We start from the raw sequence: 5,945 nt of genomic DNA on the forward strand, positions 1-5,945 counted from the left end.
GACCCTAGTTTCTGCATTCTAGTAACACCACCAACACCATTGCCTCCCAGTGTTCTCCAGCCTTAAGAGTGAGCACAGCTTCTGGCTGTTACTAATCTCTTGGGTGTTTCAACCATCCCATTTGGCTTCTTAGATCTTCCCTTCCCTAAGGACAAATTCCCGGAATGAAGCTGCCTCTGTTGCAAGGCTAGAGTGGTTTCTGTCTTCTGATTGGACCACAACAGAAAAACCACCATAATCAGATATCATAATCAGATCTAGTAAGCAGTATACAGTTGTCCCTTGATACCCACAGGGAATTAATCTCAGGACCATCCACAGACAACAAAATCTGCACACACTCAAGTCCTGTAGTCACCCATGAAGAACTCGCATATACAAAAATTCTCAAGTTTGGCATCTCTCAAATACTGTATTTTCCATTCACATTTGGTTGTGAATGTGGAATAAACCCCTAAGCAAGGACCAACTTTTATTGAAAAAAATCCACATATAAATGGACACTTGCAGCTCATCCCATGCTGCTTAAGGATCATATTCAGCTCTCATCATCACACTTCCCTACCCAACTCTCAACCAAAAGTGATAGAAGTTTAACCATCGTCTTTCCTGATTTAAAAAACAATTAAAATATATTTTTTAAAGCAGTAAAGTATGAATACAAAGAAAAAAATACCCTGAAGGACAGAAATGCTATTGTAAGGGCTCTCAGATAATGTAGGCTGATATCCCTAAAGAGTACATTAGTTGAAGATAAAAGGAGAACATTAAGGGTTAAGAGGTATTAGAAAGGATAGATAATTCAAGATAAGATGCATACAAAATGTTCTATACAAAATCTGAAGAACTAGATTTATTATCCTGCTTGACCAAGTATAGATCTGTGGGATGAAGGGAGGTAGGACACCAGGGCAGGTGAGAGAGAGGGAAAGAACTATACTAGAAAACAGGGGAAAACAGGATTTTTTTAAATCTAAGACAAACAAGTATATTAAATATAAGTCTCTGCTGACATAATTGGGCAAATAAAGAGTGTATATATAGGACTTTTCTCAAGGGCTAAGAACTGTAGCACCACGTTTCTCATTAGGTTTGCTTGGTGTGATTCATTGGAGTCATTTATGGTACCTTAAAAACTAAATAAAATAAAAACAAATTCCTGGAACCACCACTCAAGAATTATTAAAACAGACTCTCTAGAGGATGATGTTTTCAAATCTAATTTTTAAAGAAAACATTGGAGAAAATTTAGAGGTCTCAAAGTTAGAAAATCCCAGGTGAGAAAGGTACCTGCAAGACTTCAAAGGGAGGACAAATACTAGCACAGCTGAATGATCTCCTGATATCCAACCAGTAGTTCATATCAGTAGAGGCATACTTCATTAAGAGAAATGGGAAAAGTTTTCTCATTTTAGAGATCTCAAGATCTAGAAGAAACATTTCACAATAAATATTTTGAAATAGTTTGGACACTCACGTGGAAAATTTCTTCCAACAGACCTGGATAAGCCTTCTGTTTGAGGATTGATATGGTTTGGCTGTGTCCCCACCCAAATCTCATCTTGAATTGCAGCTCTCATAATTCTCATGTGTTGTGGAAGGGACCTGGTGGGAAGTAATTTAAACATGGGGGCAGTTTCTTCCATATTGTTCTCATGGTAGTGAATAAGTCTCATGAGATCAATGGTTTTATAAGGGGTTTCCCTTTTTGCTTGGCTCTCATTTTCTCTCTTACCTGGCCCCATGTAAGACATGCCTTTCACCTTCCACCATGATTGTGAGGCCTCCCCAGCCACATGGAACTGTGAGTCCATTAAACCTCTTTTTCTCTATAAATTACCAGTCTTAGTATATCATTATCCAGCAGTGTGAAAATGGACTAATACAAAGACCATCTTGGGAGGCTCATCTCTCATCCTAGACCAGAATGAAATGTTTATTTCTATGCATGTTTTATTGTTTAGGATGTAAATGTACATCTGAATTTCCCCAACCCCTTACTCTGTATTTGCAGTTTTATCTTGAATTTTAACCAACTTTATTCACTATAGTAGTTTATTTTAATTCTCAGTTGGAAGGTTCTGAGACATTAAACAAAACAAAACAAAATGAAGAAGGCTCTTTTAAAAATATTATTTTATAGAGCTATTTGCTGCACTTATTTTACACACAGCATGATGATTACTTCCTCAGGCTTTTTTTTCCTTTCTTTCTTTTTCACTTTTTTGTTTGTTGGGCAATAACTAGATAAGCTATCTTTAGGAGACAGCTTAGACTAAATGCCTAAGACACCCAATACTAGACACCCAATACTAAATGCCTAGCATGTTTAAGGGAGATTCTAGACCATTTGTGACACCACTGAAGACATTTTCAATAATTGGCACAATTTTGAAATAAAAAATTGAGCTTGATGTTAAATTTTAAAAGCAATTTTTGTTTGGAAATATTAGTTTAGTTTGCAAAGAAACATCAAAACATACAGCTAGAGGGACTAACAGGTTTGAAGTTTCAGCAATAGATTGTGAACATTTCTCATTCCTTTTTTGTTTGTTTTTTTGTTATACTTTAAGTTCTGGGGTACATGTACAGATTTCTTTCCTCCTTTTTCTTTCTTCCTCCTTTATTCATTTATTTCTTCTTTCTGATATAAATTAAATATATAGTAGTTAGCAAAACAGTCATATTCTCTGCCCTCATTGGGCTAAAGTCCAATGAGACAATCAGAGATTAAGCAAATAGTTGAACAAATAAATGTAACATTTTAAAGGAGATATAAGAGCATCTGACCGTTTGCCATAGTCAGAGGGTCAAATGCCATGTTTCAGTGCCTTTTAGACATCCAAAAAGAAAGGTTACATAGCTGATTTGTTATATGATTAAAGTCAAAAAATGGGTTGTTGCACGTTACTGCTAGGAATGTAAATTGGTAAAATCCCCATGAAAAACAGTATGCAGGTTGCTCAAAGAAATAAAAATAGAACAACCATGTGATCCAGCAATCCCACTACTAGGTATATACTCAAAGGAAATGAAATCAGTATGACAAAGAGGTATCTGCAACCCCACGTTCACTGCAGCATTATTCAAAACAAGAATTATTCAAGATATGGAGTCCACCTAAGTGTTCATCAGTGGATGGATGAATCAAGAAAATGTTGTATACATAAAATAGAAAACTATTCCCATTTTAAAAAGAAGGAAAGCCTATCATTTGTGATAATATAGATGAACTTTGGGGACGATATGTAATGGGATATAAGCTAGGCACAGAAAGATAAATACCACATGATCTCACTTATATGTAAAAATTTTTAAGGTTGAAGGTATAGAAGTAAAGTATAATGGTGGTTACCAAGAATTTTTCAGAGGGAGGTGAGGGTGTTGGGGATATATTGGTCAAAACTTTAAAATTTTTAGTTAGAATAAGTTCAAGAGGTCTATTGTACGACATGGTGATTATCATTAACAACAATGCAGTGTATTCTTGGAAAATACCAAAGTAAATTTTAGGTGTTCTCTTCACACACAAAAAAAATGTTTATGAAGTAATGCATGTGTTAAAAAGCTCAATGTCACCCCTCCACAAAGTATATGTTTTCAAAACGTTATGTTGTATATAGTAAATATACCTAATTTTTATTTATCAATTTAAAATTTTAACTAGTTTTAAAAATAGATGAGTTGTAGATAATGATTGTGGTTAATAGATTAATTACTGGCTAAAACTATTCTGATCGACAGATATTTCCTTTAAACTATGAATTGGGATGGCCTGGAGGAAATTAATTCCTTCAAGTAATGATTACTAAGCATGTGGCACTATGGTACATACATGAGTAGTCTTGGGGATTAGGAAAAAAATAAAGATAAAAGAAATATCTTTCTCTTTGATTTAGTTAGACTAACCTGGTCATTAGCCTAATTAAAAATGCAAGATGAATATGCTAGGAACAGTTAAGAAGAAAGCCCTACATAATTCAAAGCCAAAATGAGAATGGAGGTAAAGACTGTTAAAAGTCAAAAGACAATCAAAGGATTCACACAGAGGGTTAGGAATGGAGAAGGGAGAAGGGGAAGAGAAAAAGTTCCTAGTGAGGGAATAACTATACCAAAGCACATATCGGCATAGAAAGCAGAGAGACTGGAAAGACAGTGGTAGCTAAGTCAATCAGGTTAGAGAGTTGGTAGAGACGACGACTGGAGCCAACATCAAAGTTAGGTTTTGTGTACGCATATAGGTATCTAGGTGTATAGGCATATACATGTGTATATGTGTGTATTAAGCTGATGCAAAAGTAGTTGTGGTTTTTGCCATTACTTTTTACGGCAAAACCACAGTAACTGTTGCACCAAACTAATAAATATATGTGTATATCATGTATACATATTATCTGTTAATTTGTCTATAAGACCCTAAATATTTTAAAAATGTAGCCAAGACTGAGAATCATAGGTTGAGAATAAGTAAGAATTTGAGCCAAGCTTCAGAGAATTACAAAATTGAGAAGATAAATAAAACTGAATAGCTCACCACACCAACACTCGCCCCTGCCCATTGTTCTCTATCGCCCTTTGCCCAGCACTTTGAACAAAGAGAAGCAAGCTATTTCTTTTTCTTTTTTCTTTTTTTTTAATTTATTTTATTTATTTCTTATGATCACTGACTGCCATTCAAGTCACCTCAAAGGCTTAGAAAAACTGCCAGTAGTCAGAATGTTCTAATATCTGCTATTTAGTTGTTTTTTTGGGTTTTTTTGTTTGGTTGGTTACATTTTTTTTAGACGGGGTCTCACTCTGTTGCCCAGGCTGGATTGCAATGGTGCAATCTCACCTCACTGCAACCTCCACCCACAGGTTTAAGCGATTCTCCCACCTCAGCCTCCCAAGTAGCTGGGATTACAGGTGCGCCACCATGCCCCGCTAATTTTTGTACGTTTTTGTGGAGACAGGGTTTCACCACGTTGCCTAGGCTGGTCTCTAACTCCTGACCTCCAGTGATCCATCTGACTCAGCCTCCCAAAGTGCTGGGATTACAGGTGTGAACCACCATGTGGACTGCTGTTTAGTTTTAACTTAACCCTATAAGGAAGAGAGAAATCTCATCACATTCCATATATGCCTGAATATAAATTGAAAAAAAAAAATGTACGTGAGCAGTATACATGAGCAACAGCGTCCATCCACCACCAAATGAAGATTGCAATTTTGGAAATGCCTTTGTCATCATAGATATAATCCATCATTAGGGAAAGTCTTTTGACATCATAAATAGAAAATGAAAATGCATTTGTTTTGTTGACAGCTCTTAAAATATGAGCTCTTTTGTTATTGTATTGCCCACCCCGCCCCCTCAGGCTATAAACAGCTTAAATTATCACAGAAGTAAACAAGGTAGAAGGCTTTTCTTAAACAAATGATTCTTGAAAATACACTTAATTATACTTAAGTACAATTTCTTAATTTTTCATTTTTTGTTGTTGTATTAATCAGCCCCTTTTCCTTTGTTTCACAATAAAGAGCCAACCTTACAAAAAGAAAAAGAAGCAAACACTTTGAAAAAGCAGTATAACCTCTCTGAGCATAGGCTCTTTCTCTGCAAGACAAGGGCAGTGCATCCTGATACTGATCCAGTGTCTATCACAACCAGGTGGGGCTCCAAGTATCTCATGTCTAGCAACTCACTCAATCTTTACCACTAGGAAGTGGCCATTCTTCTGTTCCAGGTTGGATTACTGGCCTATGGTCAGATGGCCCCAGAGCTCCTGAGGACAAAACAAAGGTTCAAAGGCAGGCACTTTGGCACCAGCATCTGTGCTATTAAACAAGATGCTACACCGCCCTGTAAAACATGCCAGGCCTAGGTCCCAGGATTCTCCTACAGACCAAGTGAGACATATTATACAAAGCACTTAATACTTTTTAAGGAGTTATAAAAAAGGAAG

The sequence above is a fragment of the Cebus imitator genome, unplaced genomic scaffold, assembly GCF_001604975.1.
Source record: "Cebus imitator isolate Cc_AM_T3 unplaced genomic scaffold, Cebus_imitator-1.0 Scaffold360, whole genome shotgun sequence".
Classification (NCBI taxonomy): Eukaryota; Metazoa; Chordata; class Mammalia; order Primates; family Cebidae; genus Cebus; species Cebus imitator.